Source organism: Nelumbo lutea, chromosome 2 (assembly GCF_056320005.1).
Source record: "Nelumbo lutea isolate HS-2025 chromosome 2, American lotus-T2T, whole genome shotgun sequence".
In the NCBI taxonomy this organism is placed as follows: domain Eukaryota; kingdom Viridiplantae; phylum Streptophyta; class Magnoliopsida; order Proteales; family Nelumbonaceae; genus Nelumbo; species Nelumbo lutea.
Window position 1 is genome coordinate 16,379,964 of NC_142685.1, and position 14,289 is coordinate 16,394,252.

Consider the following 14,289-nt stretch of genomic DNA (forward strand, 5'->3'; position numbering starts at 1 on the left):
ATTAGGTTACAAATCAGATGTAATTAGCTATATAATTGTTAAACAAGTCCTAACGTTTAGGACACCAATTGTATATAAAAACATGTTCTGCTGGAATATAAAAAAAAAAGGTCATTCAAACCTAATTATTCACATGGTATCAGAGCAACCCTAGATGTCTCATGTTCTTCCCACATCCGTCCTAGGTCAGGTTTTCTATCTACTACTTTTCCAGTAGCATTCTACACTATTTATTCTGGTAGTATTCATCAGCCATCCTAGCCTTTATCTCATTCCTGGCAGTAACATCAAATACCATCCATGACAAACACCAACAAATCTTCAATTGAAATTCCAAAATCCTCTTCCTCAAATGTTGAAACTGTTATGTTCAACAACAATGGTGGAGACTTTACAAACTACTTATCCACACCCATCACCATCTACAAATTGAATGGCCGAAACTATATCCAATGGTCTCAATCCTTCATGTTTCATTGTTGCGAGAAGATTATCTCACTAGAAAAGATGAAAAATATGCTGGTTATTGGATTTGGAAGAGAGATAACAGCCAAGTTATGTCTTGGCTAGTGAATTCCATGGAGCCACACAGGAGAAAATTTTCTCCTATATGAAACAACTGCAGAGATTTGGGAGGCTGCAAAAGACACTTATTGTCACAAAGACAACACCCCCGAACTGGTGACAATTGAGGGTGTCTTGCATGATCTCCGACAAGGTGATTTATCTATGGCCGAGTATTACAACAAATTCCATCAAATCTGACAGCAACTAGATGCTTTTGAAAAATATTCCTGGGATACTACCACTGATCTCAAACAATACAGGAAGATAATTGAGAATAGGCGCGTTTACAAATTTTGCTTGGGATTAAATTCAAATCTTGATGCTATAAGATGAAGGATATTTAGCACAAAACCGCTGCCAAGCTTACGTGAAGCATTCTCTGAGGTCTGAAGGGAAGAAAGTAGACACCATTTGATGTTGGGGATGGAAAAATCAATTACTGGTGGTGAGTCATCAGCCTTGGCTGCTCGAAACCAGCAGTGTCCACGCAAAGGGGGAAGGCCATGGTGTGAACATTGCCGCTGCCCTAGTCATACCAAAGAAACCTGTTGGAAACTCCATGAAAAACCTGCTGATTGGAAGCCAAAGACAGCAATAGAGAAGGAAATTCGAGGCAACATGACTGGCAGTTCAAAGCAATTTGCAAATTTTAGCAAAGAGGAACTTGATGGACTGAGAAGACTACTGCAATCATAGCAAAATCCACCAACTGTTGGGTCAGGTTCCATAGCTCGAAAATGTAACTTTCTTAAGGCTTTGACTATAAAACAATAGCACTATAAACATTGGATTCTAGACTCTGGTGCTTCCGATCACATGACAGGAAATAGGCGAGTTTTCTACACATATTCTCCTTGTAATGAAACTCTCACAGTTAGAATTGCATATGGTTCTTTGGCAAAAGTTGAAGGAACTGGTTACACTTAAATTTGTTCTATATGTTCCTATCTAGACTGCAACCTACTCTCCATAAATAAAATTACCCAAGATCTTAACTATATAGCTAATTTTTCTCCTTATGTTTGTGAATTTCAAGATTTGACTTCGGGGAGGATGTTTGGCAATGCTAAGAGTCATGCTGGGCTCTATCATCTTGATGTTCAACTGGATTCTGTAAGATGATCTCTTCTAGGAGAGAGTGAACCTATTTCTTGTCACAATAATTCTTGACTGTCTGTTAGTGAGTTGAAAAGTGAGAGTGAGAGGTTGGTGATGTGTGGCATTATAGGTTCCAAACTTTTTCCAAGTTTATTCAGAAATAAAAGTGCTAGTTCTTTTCAGTGTGAAATTTGTCAATTTGCAAAACACTCTCGCATTCCATACCCAATTCAGCCATACAAAGCATCGAAACCTTTTTTCTATGATCCACAATGATGTTTAGGGTCCATCTCAAGTTCGAAATGTCACAGGAGCTCGGTGGTTCATCTTTTTCATAGATGATCACATACGACTCACATGGATTTTTCTCATGAAAAATAAATAAGAAATTCATCAAATATTTAAGAATTTCAAAACAATGACTAAAAATCAATTTCAAACTTCTATTCAAATACTTAGAACTTACAATGGAAGAGAGTTTTTTAACTCTAATATCAACTGAGGTAATCATACACCAAAGTTTCTGTGTAGATACCCCTCTGCAAATTGGGATAGCCGAGAGAAAGAATAGACACCTTCTGGACATTGCCAGGTCTCTATTGTTTTCATCCAATGTTCCAAAACGTTTTTGGGGTGAGGCTATGCTTATAGCAGCATACCTAATCAATCGACTTCCATCCAAAGTACTAGATTTTTCCACTCCAAATCAAGTATTTTTACAACACTTGCCTCAAAGTTGGCTGATTTCCCCTCTTCCGCTAAAAATACTTGGGTGTACTGTTTTGTGCATATCCATTAATAATATCAAACTAAGCTTGACTCCCGATCCAGCAAATGTATCTTTATAGGGTATTTTCCCAACCAAAAGGGTTACAAATGCTTTTGTCCTAACAACCAAAAGTTTTATCACACCATGGATGCCATAATTTTTGAAACCAAACCCTATTACCCCAAAACTGATATTCAGGGGGAGAGTTCTAGTCAAAGTCAACCATAAGAATATCAGTTTTTCTTGGATAACATAGATTGCACACCATAAACACCTTCTTCAAGTGTCCAAATTGAACCTGAACCGAAACCAACTAATTATGAATTTCTCGAGATAATTGTCTATCACAGAAAAAGGGAAGAACCAAAGGAATCAGAGACTCTAACAGATTCATAGATACTGCCAGCATATGAACCTGAGGTAAAAATCCCTACATCTGACTTACAGACTGTGGAGGAAAATTCTACAAGTACTAGTTTAAGTGATCATGATAATTCCAATGAGAACCTACCCATTGCACTCAGGAAAGGGGTGAGAGAATGTAGAACAGGCCATTGTACCCTATTGACAACTATGTGAATTATGAGGGACTATCTTCATCTTACCAAGCATTCACCAGCAAGATCAATTCTATCTCCATTCCTGATTCAATCCAATAAGTCATAGCTATCCCAGAATGGAAGAAGGCAGTTAATGAAGAAGTTAATGCTCTAGTGAAGAATGGTACTTGGGAAATTACTAATTTGCCTCATGGAAAGAATGTGATTAGGTGCAAGTAGATCTTCACTGTAAAAACAAAGGCATATGGTAGTATTGAGAGATACAAGGCTCGGTTGGTAGTTAAGGGAGTTACTCAATCCTATGGCATAGATTATGAGGAGATCTTTTGCTTTGTTTGCAAAACTCAACATTATTCAAATACTTATCTCTCTTGTAGTAAATTTGGATTGACCCCTCTATCAACTAGATGTCAAGAATGCATTCTTGAATGGGAATATAGAAGAGGAGGTCTGTATGGACATTCCCCAGGGACTACAAAACTCATCAAACATCAACAAAATTTGTAAACTAAAGAAGTCACTTTATGGTCTCAAACAATCACCCCGAACTTGGTTTGAGAGATTTACTAGAGTTATGAAGAGTAATGGGTATATACAGGGACAGTCTGATCATACAATGTTTGTCAAACATTCTTCAGAAGAACTGATTTTTGCGTTGATTGTCTATATTAATGATATTGTTCTAACAGGGGATTATGTTGAGGAGTTTCCAAGAGTCAAAGAATTTCTAACTAGAGAGTTTGAGATCAAGGACCTAGGTAAACTCACATACTTCTTGGGAATGGAAGTGGCTAGGTCTAAGCAGGGCATTGTAGTTTCTCAAAGAAAGTATGTACTGGATCTTCTTAAAGAAACATGTATGCTTGGGGGTAAACCTACAGAGACACCTATGGACTACACTATCAAACTTGGTTCAAATAAAGAAAGTGCTCCTATAGATAAGGGAAGATATCAAAGGCTTGTAAGGAAGTTGATCTATCTCTCACATACTAGGCCTGATGTGGCATTCTCAGTAAGTGTTGTTAGTCAGTTCATGAACAACCCTACTAAAGAACACATGACAGCAATGTACAAAATCTTGAGATACTTGAAAATGACTCTAGGAAAGGGACTGTTATTCAGAAAAAAAACCTCAAGTAGGTAAGTGGAATTGTATTTTGATGCAGACTGTGCAGGCTCAATCATAGATCGACAATCAACTTCTAGATATTGTACCTATGTTTGGGGAAATTTGACAAAATGGAGGAGTAAAAAGCAAGTTATGGTGGCTAGGAGTAGTGCAGAAGTGGAATTTCGAGCTATGGCTCATGGTATTTGTGAAGGAATTTGGGTGACCGAACCAAGCATGTGGAAATAGATCGGCATTTTATCAGAGAAAAGATAGAAGGGAAAGTAATCAAGCCTGTTTACATTCCTTCTAATCTTCAGACTGTCGATATCCTAACTAAAGCATTTCCAATGGCGCATTTTGAAAATCTTAGTTGCAAGCTGGGTATGATAAATATTTACAACCTAGCTTAAGGGGGAGTGTTGGGATTCTTTGCTGTAAATTAACTATAAATTAGGCTACAAATCAGGTGTATTTAGCTATATAATTGTTTCTTTATTTAGAATAGATTAGACAAGATTTTCTCTTTTAAAATAGGAAACAAGTCCTAACGTTTAGGACTCCAATTGTATATAAAAACATGTTCTGCTGGATTAGAAAAAATAGGTCATTCAAATCTAATTATTCACAGCTACTTAGTGCCAACCGATCAAATTTGAATCTGAAATCCGATTTTTCTAATATCCAAATTCAATTCAAATAATTTCTACTAGGTTCAAATCTGGCTTTGACCAGATTTAGATATTGCTTCATTATTTAATGTATAATAATAATAAATTGAATTAAAAAACAACTTTCATATTGTGCGACATAGAGATGATTTAAAAATTATTTTCATGAGACTTGAAAAACTTGTTGCCCTTTAATAAAATAGAACTTTCAAAAATCATCTTTACTAATAAATATATTTTATGTATTGAATTCAATATTAGAGAGATCTAATATGGATATTCTTGCTTTCAGAAAACCAAAAAAAAGGCAAATGGATATACTTAATCGGGATCAGATTTCGAAATCAAATTGGAACAAAACCGCTCACTGCTTAACCTCTACACTAGTTCGCGAAGAGAAGAATCCCAACTGGTGGACCCTATTGTAGAGGAAAAGATCCATCCTGGTGATCTTTTAATAGGCTTAATCGGTTCACAGAATTCATATATACCTGTCAAACGTACAACATATTAAATTTTCTAATACCCTCCACGAATTAAAAAGGATCAAGGATCCGAAGGAGGCGTTAGTCTGTCCATAGTCCATTGTTGCAGTTGCAGCAAATCCAAAAGGGTAGTGCTGGTCGAAGGTCAGTGCAAAGTATGAGAACTTGAATGGTGTCACCCACCACACAACAGTCAGCACTTAGCAGCGTGGGCTTAAAACCTAAAAACGAAACCTTGTTTATTGCAGCCAACCATCTTTTCTTTTGTTAAGTTAATGGCATGGTAACGACTAACGATAGCGTCAAATGATGCTTCCTACTTCCTAGTGTTTAACAAGTAATTTGGTAGTGGCACGCGCTGGTGCACGTTACGTTTCATGCTCCTTGTCTCCCGTCTCCAGCCTCCCGAGTCATTATAACTCATAAGTTATGCCTCTAGCCTTGTCTACGTTTCTTTTAAGTTTTAATTATATTAGCATATCTGTGTCTGCTGTCGGAGTCCACGCATTAACATTGATCCTGGGACACAAGAGCTGGATCTCTACCCAAGGTTCAAAGCATCGATACGCCCCTGTGTATCGGCAGGGGCATATCGGTACTAAAAATTAATCGCTTAATATTTTTTTAAATTTTGATGTATTGAGACCAAAAGATGCAATACGAAATGTATTGTATTGAGACCAAAAGAACCATCAATTCATCCAAGGGTTTATATTAATGCAAACATCAGTTGTTAGTTTTCTTGGAAGCCCAAAGGCTAAGATTCACATCTACATTAGTTAGTTTCTTCTTTTCTCAACTTTTTACATTTACCCTTAACTAATGATCTTTGTTTTGGGACACAGATAGTGATCTGCAACCTGCAATTTGATGTTATTTCTTCTGCCATTCTTTCAACCTTCCAGTGATTATCTAATTAGGCCACTGACCATTACAATAAGGACACTAGCTATCAATTTCTCCAACAGCTTCATAATTAAACAATTTTGAGATCGAGAACCTCTACCAAGAATTATTTATTTCTTAAAAGCTAAAAGGCTAGAGTAAAACTTTTTGGTCATGGTGTGGGTTTTTTTCCGCCTGTAAGCCTTTTATAGAGGAATTTATCCACTTTAGTAGTTGAAGTTTTCATTCAAATATTGCATCGATTTTTGGCTCCATTGATCATTTTAGGTGGTAGACTCACCAAATATCGGCTAAGCTTTGGTTTGGGTATCTGGGTCCTTTGGAGTTTGAACATATAAACAGGTCTGTGAGACCCATAGCGTTTATTTGGAACCATTGCTGTTGCTTCAGAAAACGGTGCCACATTAGCATTATGTAGGAAAAAACGGTGTTGTAGAAAATAGCCTTTTGCTCGTAACCATTTTTCCATATAGAAAACGATGCTTTAAGCTGCCTTGAAAATCGGAAAGGCATGACTTGGAACAATGCCAAATTTGGCGTTTCTTGGAGCTATATCTCGTTGCTGCCAACCGGGCAGTGGATGATAGGTGCAAGAAACGTTTCCTAGAGCATTAATACCAAACAGAAAAAATTGTTACTCTAGGAGATGTCCTATTTGGCAGCAACAATTCCAAACAACAAAAAAGCACCATTTTCTGAGAAAACGGTGTTCTAAGCCACACATCAGCAAAACGGTGCTACAACTACAGCATCAATAACAAACATATATATAATTTGTCAAGAATTTCAGTGGAACAAAAATGGGATGGGCCTGAAAATATCCTCAAGATCTACATAAATTGAAAGGCGGGAGAACATTTTGCTTAAACTCTTCAATACTGCAGAAGATAACAAACAGATTAGATTAGACTAGATTGGATGGTGGAAATTCATCTCGTCATGCTGGGGCCCCACCCTCCCGTGCCCCCACACAAAACACAGTCCCACCCGGGTCTGGATTTAGTAGACACAATATAAGTAAACACGTTAAATGAGCATTTAATAAGTATTTTGACAAATGTCAAAAGTGGGTTTTAATCTTTTTCAAAGGTGGGGTGAGCGTATTTTAAGGGACAAGTGTCAAAAAAAATTTCGACTTCCTATCAGATCCGAACTGCACCCATAACCACACTCTACCGGTTTTCTTTCAAAATTTTCTGTCTTTTGTTTGATGAGTATTGAGTAATCTATTCAAGGAACGTTTTTATCAACTTGCATCTGTTTCTTCTAATTTTTTCATGATTACTCACTTTTATAAACAGAGATTGGTCCACTTGATTCATATATTGCGATGCTAGTGTTTCTCAACTTCTCAGTTTAATGGCAGAAAAATTAGGAATACGATTCGTTTTCCTATATTGAATATCGTTCTCCAAAAAACAAAAAGGAAACCATTCATTTTCCTTTATTTTACGAAGTACAAACAACCAGAAAACACAACTTGTTTGTGCTTGTATTTGTGTTTTTAGTAGGCACGGATTCACATATAAATAATCATATCTCACACTCACAGCAAAGCGTGGCGACTTTGTTGTACTCCCAATCGCTAACAATGCCAGGATTATGTCTATCTTTGTGCTTAGAGCCTCCAGCCATGCCAGAATTTTATGTCTTGCTCTAAAGTCTTAGATAAATTGGTAATTAAAAGCGAAAAAAATGAGTACTACGATCACATTTCTAATATAAAATTCTCTTACCAAAGAAAAAAAATATGATACTAATTAATTAATGTACAATGCTACTGCCACTTCTCATTTTCATTGCATGTGAGCTGAATCAAGTTTGGTTCGAATATCAAGAAATAAGTGGCAATAGCAAAAAAGTGAGAGTTGCAGAGTTGCAGTAGGTTCGTTCAAAAGGATTGAATAAAGGCAACATGATTATGATTTATATTAAAAAAAAAAAACAAAAACAGAAATTGATTAGTCACAGTAGTGTGGTATCACTCATTCCGCATATTATACAACATGCATGAACTAAGTTGGACCTAGTACTATTGCCATTTGTAGGAGGTAAAATTTTTTCTGACGTTGGATTGAGATCCTTCACCATATATTGTGATTTGTGAGGAAGGGGGGGGGGGTGGGAATTCAGGCCCACGTTAAGAGAGAGAGGCAGGGAAAGAACAGAGTCTTTCTCTTTCTCTGGGTGGTCTTAAATCTTAATGAACAAATCCAGCATTGAACAAAAGACAAAGACAGAACAAAACCTTTCTTTACACGCTAGTCCATGTACCCTTCACATGCCACATCTCTTTCTCTGGCTTTATTGGTTTATACTTGACATTCAAAATACAAATATGGGCTGTATACACGTAATCCTGCTTGCCCACATGGGCTCTACCCCCATGTGTTGTGCTGGTGAAAGGTTCAGGTGGGGGTGGGTACGTACAGTGGGTTTACGTCCTACATGGCAAGCAGGCCCATCTGCTTGCTGTTGCCTGTTGCTGGGTTAATTGGGAATGAAGATGGTGCGTAATGCGCCACCTGAAGGCTGAAACTGTTGGAGAAAAGAACTACAGTCTACAGGACAGGCGCCTTTAAAAATCAAAAATCAAAAGTCGGTCAATAAACGGTGTTTGGAGAGTAAGAGAGGTCCCACCCCATTACCCCAAGGTCATATCTACCTGAGGGCAGGATTTAATGCTTTATGCCTCTTTATCATCATTGAGGCATGTCTAAGTCTAACTACCTCATTCCCCTTTTCAAGCTCTTTTCATTATAACAACAATACACCCCCGACCCCTCACCTCTGCGTCAACAAATTACAAATTACACTTTACAAGAGATAGCGTGTTGGCTCTCATTATTATCCCCATTTCTGCAACCCCTCTCTCTCTCACTGTCGAATTCTCTTTCCTTCTCTCTATTCCATGACCATCATTCACCTTAATTAAATGTCGCTACTTCCACTTTCTCTTGTTCCTTTTTTGTCTTGGTCTCAATTCTTCAGTTTGGAGTTTTATTTATTAATGCTAATTAAATGAAGGAGGTAAAAAAAGAAAGCCATTAAACTTGGGCATCAATAAATTCACCATCAAATGTCTCCAATCGGAGATACTTCAGGTCAGTTTGCCGGACGTGCGCCTTTATCTATTTAATTTGAACATCAGCATTTTAGTGAATTGAAAGAGATGGAAACCACCAGTCCACCACCACCATCACCAGCATTACTATTTTTATAGTTTGATTGTAAACTATGAAGGGCGGTTAATAAATGTTAACTTGGTTTCTACTTTCTCGGATCAATTGTCAAATCCCTAGCTTTTAATTTGTTCGTTGGATAGGTGGCACTTGGGAGGACCGCTCAACGAGTGAGGTACGAGTTAGGCTGAGCCCTCCCAAATCCCAATCGGGAGCAGAGCCGATTGTGGGCAGGGCTTACGTTCTTTGAAGGCTGGGCCCATTTTTTTGTAGTAACGTTGATTGTGTCTCGTAAAGCAGGGGGGAGATTCGCTGTTCTACACTAATGAGAAAGATTAATCAGGGAAAAAAGATATAAAAAAGTTAGTCTGTATTTTATCGGTACTTTACGTTTATATCAATAGAATATATATTTTTGTTTAGAATTTAGCTAATTTTTATACTTTTGCCTTTGCTTTTAAAATTGTCTTTACAGTTTCATCGAATTATCTTGGGCCTTTAGCTCGAGCCTATTAAGAATACTTAATAAACGAAGGCCCAGCCCACTTACTGCCACCTCAAAAATTTATATTTTCATATCACTTGGTCTATTTTTGCCACGTAACTGTTCCAGTGTATATCATATTATCATAGAGAAAGCTTCGACCGTCCACGTGGGTTGTCAATAGCGCACTTGATGTGTGACACGTTAACTTACCCAACCATGCATTCAGCGCTGATATTGTTACATCAAGTCGGTGTGAGCTATTGTACAGGGTGGGGGAAGTCCTATTAACAGCCCACGCTGTCGAATTTCGGCAGCCAATTTTTAAGAAAATCTATGATGCGAAAGACATATGGTATGAAAAGAGTTTTCACCAATCAAAACCCATCCATGAAAAGATATGGTATGGAACCCTTTATTGTAAAGACACGTGGAAGATTCCTGAATCACTCTTAGCAACTTTACTAAACTGAACGGATTAAATTGAACTATTAAAGAAACACTAATTTTTTGGCGCAAAAAAAAAAAGGTATTGGCACGAGGCCAAAGCAAGTATCAGCATTATACTATAAAGATGTTTTTATTTGTTGGGCTGCACTCACCGGAGATGAATGTCTTGCAACCATGGTTGCAGGACAATTCAAAGATCCTTCAATAAGATGGGGATACATTGCTTCAAAGTGCAAATGGACTAGATCTAATTCAATCCATTGAATATTTTGGACCAGTCCAATTCAATGTTTGGACTGTCCAATCTAATCAAATTTATTTAATTTAGATTAATTCTAATCAAATCTGGTCTATTGACACCTATATCGTTATTTTATATCAATGAATCAGATATTAGTTCAATCCAACCTAGTCTAATATAAATTCATTATAAGTAGATCAAATCCAATAAATATTTTGGACCATTAAATCTGAACTGATTCAATTCAAAGTCGGTCCATTGACACCCCTAATTTCGATTTTTTAATATAGAAAAATAAAGGATGGGGCTACAAAACAGAAAAGAGCCTGCACATCCACGGACCCTAATTGACTACTGGGTCATCGCCGGGGGTTTAGACCAAACTATCACATGTCCTTCCTCTAATGTCTGCCGATGAATGCTAGTAAACAACAAATTAATGCAACTCTTTTGGATTCCCCAAAGTATGTATGTGTAGGGCGAAGCTTACATGGGTTGCATATAGTCGTTATTTACAATAAATCCTCAATGAAAATGAACTGTCATTGCGGATGAAAATTCAATACACAACGCGGCGGAGAAACTGAACCATCAGTGGGTTCACCTGCCCACCTTGCATTGCAGTGTGATGTGTTTTGTCCTAGTACTCCATTGACATGTGGATGTCTAAAAAAATTATATGATACAACAATGGTTTTTGGGCTACGGGATTCACAAATAGAACTACGTTGCACAACAGGGATTCAGACTATATATATTAATTAAGTGGGTCAAAAATCAACTTGACATTGTTTAATTCCAAATTTCCAATTATACATTTAGATTTAGTCGTTACTTCAAAGCCCATTTAAATCGGCGGCGTTTTTCAACTTGAATTGTTTTCCTTGTTGTCAGTTCTGAAAAATAAATCAAAACCATTTGTTTGAAAATAGATTGATTCTTGAAACAAAATGCAGAAAGAGGTAAGTTCTCGGATTGTGTATGTGTTTTCATTTTCAAATGCTCCAAGAATAAAAATTGTTTATTATTTTAGAAGGTATTCAATAATGCGAATGCTTTTGTTTTCGAAAGCAAAAATTACTGTTACATCAGCAAAAATATAATGTTTTTGCTACAATGGCGGGCGTTTTTTGTTTTAGAAAATAAAGCCATTCAAATTGTGGAATACCCTTAAAAAACATAATTTGATGGTTTCAAAAAGCATGATATATGTTTAGAAAAAAAAAAACTATCTTATTTTCACTTCTCAAGACAAAAACAAAGGCCCCATTTGGTTTTTTTTTTTTTTTTGCGTGAGCTGTCAGTTTTTAGAAGGCAGATAATCCGTATTTTGGTCTTTTTTGTTTGGTCGGAAAAAAAATGTAATCACCGAAAGTAGTAGCCCAAAAAAGATGCAAGAAACTCATTTTGGGTTATTTTCTGGATTTTTTCACTTTTTCTTTTAATTCATCTTCACGCAAAAAGACACGTGGACAAATGCATGTCAACCAAACAGTCCATTAAGATCTTGATGCAAAAAATCACATCATCTTTAAACTGTCAAAACTTTCAGAAGATCTTTCAAAAAATACTTATCAAATGACCCCAAAATTAAGAATGTATTTTTGTTTTATTGTTGATGTGGTAATTTTAAAACTACGTAAAAACAAAAATAATTACAATGACCCGGATTGTTAAAAGTTATCCAATGATGAAGGTGCCAGCTGGTAAAGTGAGTCAATGGATGTAGATCACACTGACTTGTGAATTGCGATGACCCCAACTTTGCTTAGATAAAAAGTTCACCCAATTCATTCTGATTCTTGACATCAACTCCAGCTCGGATATATCCGTGGTGGGTCTTGATCCACTGTGACTAGAAGGGTATTTGCCACTTGTGTCCCTAAGATGGGCCCCAAATATTGGACTTGCCCAATATACTTTTTTCAAGACAATGTATTTAGAGAAAGTTTATATATCATGTAAGTCAATGTTGGTCCATTTAATGGTGAATTAATATAAATGAATCACTCTTATTGAAACAAAAACGACGTCCAAAGCTCATCCAAAATCCCACCATGCACATTATGATTATGTAACAGGAGCTAAACCCAGGCTGAGGTCTGGTTGAGCATTTAAGTGGCCCATTCCTGGAGACATTTGATCTCTTTGCTAGATTTCCCAGTATCCTTAAATGGGTTCCACCATCCAGTGTACTACAACTTTTTTTCTTGGTTATAGCGTGTGAACTAGAACTTGCTTGTACTAGTTCCACACGCCCTCAAAGACTCAAAGGATGAGAGAGAGAGAGTGAGAGACTATTTTTTTTAATACCAAACACTATGTTCTGTATAAAAGAAAGTTCTTAACTAATTTTGTGAAATTCATTGGGAATTTCCCCTCTTTCCATTCTCTATTTTCTGTCAAACCAAAACACAGCTGAAATGTTTTTTGGGCATTATTTGAATTTCACCAGGGTCATGCCCGAACTATATAAACTTCTACCCTCTTTTACACAGGGGATTTTTCTTTTTAATTCTTAAAATACAATGTTCATTACTACCAAATATACAAGAGGAAGTTGGAAAGAAAACAGAAAAAGTAAGAAACAAAAGATTAATACTCCAGGCATCATTGTCAACATAGAGAATAATGGAGTAGAGAAATCCAAAAGAAACAACAAAATCATGCACACACATCTGGATCATGAGTCTAGACAAAACCAACCAGCTTATACGCTTTTTTCCATGCTTGGACGATCTCGTGGTCATGGACCTCTCAACAAAAATCATATCATCAACTTGTCAAATTTCGGTGCAAACGCTCCCTTACACACACACACACACAAATATCGGACTATAAGATCCTTAATTACATTTAATTGCAGCCATAACTAGCCTTCAGCCCTTGATCCAGCGTGTAACAAGGAATAGTCCAAGTTATGGGTATTATGGCCCGCAGGCAAAACTCAAACGACACCCAAATTGCTAAGCAGCCCGCTCACCTCTCCTTCCTTCACAACACTCCCAAGTGACCAGTCAGTCTATGTCTGTGTGTTGGGCCTGTTGGGCCCCACCCCACCACATTGTTAGGCCGGGCCTGCTCTATGCTGCCCCACAAATCATACTCTCTCTCTCTCTCTCTTATACGTATGAATTATGATATGATTTTGGCGCTTCTGCCTCCACCTTCTTACCAAGTTTGACGCCTCCTCTCACATTAATCCCAATTTTCCCCACTAATCCCAACTTCTTAATTAATCCTATTTCCCTTTCCCATCCACTAGTTGATGATTCATCGCTGGCCCATTGGAGTTGGACATTAGCTGATTAGCCCAAGCCCAGGAAAAAAAAAAAACTCAAGAGGCCACACGGCACGGCATCGGCACACGTTCGAAAGAGAAAGCCTAGCACTAGCAGTAGGCAGTAGCATAACACACCTTTAGGCTTTAGGCCTGAGGCTTTAGCTTTCATTGGTCAAACCTACGGTCAACATTCTTTAACAAAATAGTATTTTTCTAAACTAATTATAATTTATAAATTATAATCGTTGTTAATGTGGGATGCAAGTTGATAATGTCGGGAGTTAATATTAATTATTAATGTTGGCTTTTATATTTTAAGTTCTGTAATCTGCTGGTATTACCTTCTCGGCTTATCCTCATCCTCAAACTCAAGAAGGCTGTCTTCTTCAACCCATTATCCATAAATATCTTTCAAAAAAAAAAAAAAACCCATTAGTCATTATTACCCATAAATAAACGAGAATGGAAAAAAACGGGGCCGGGCC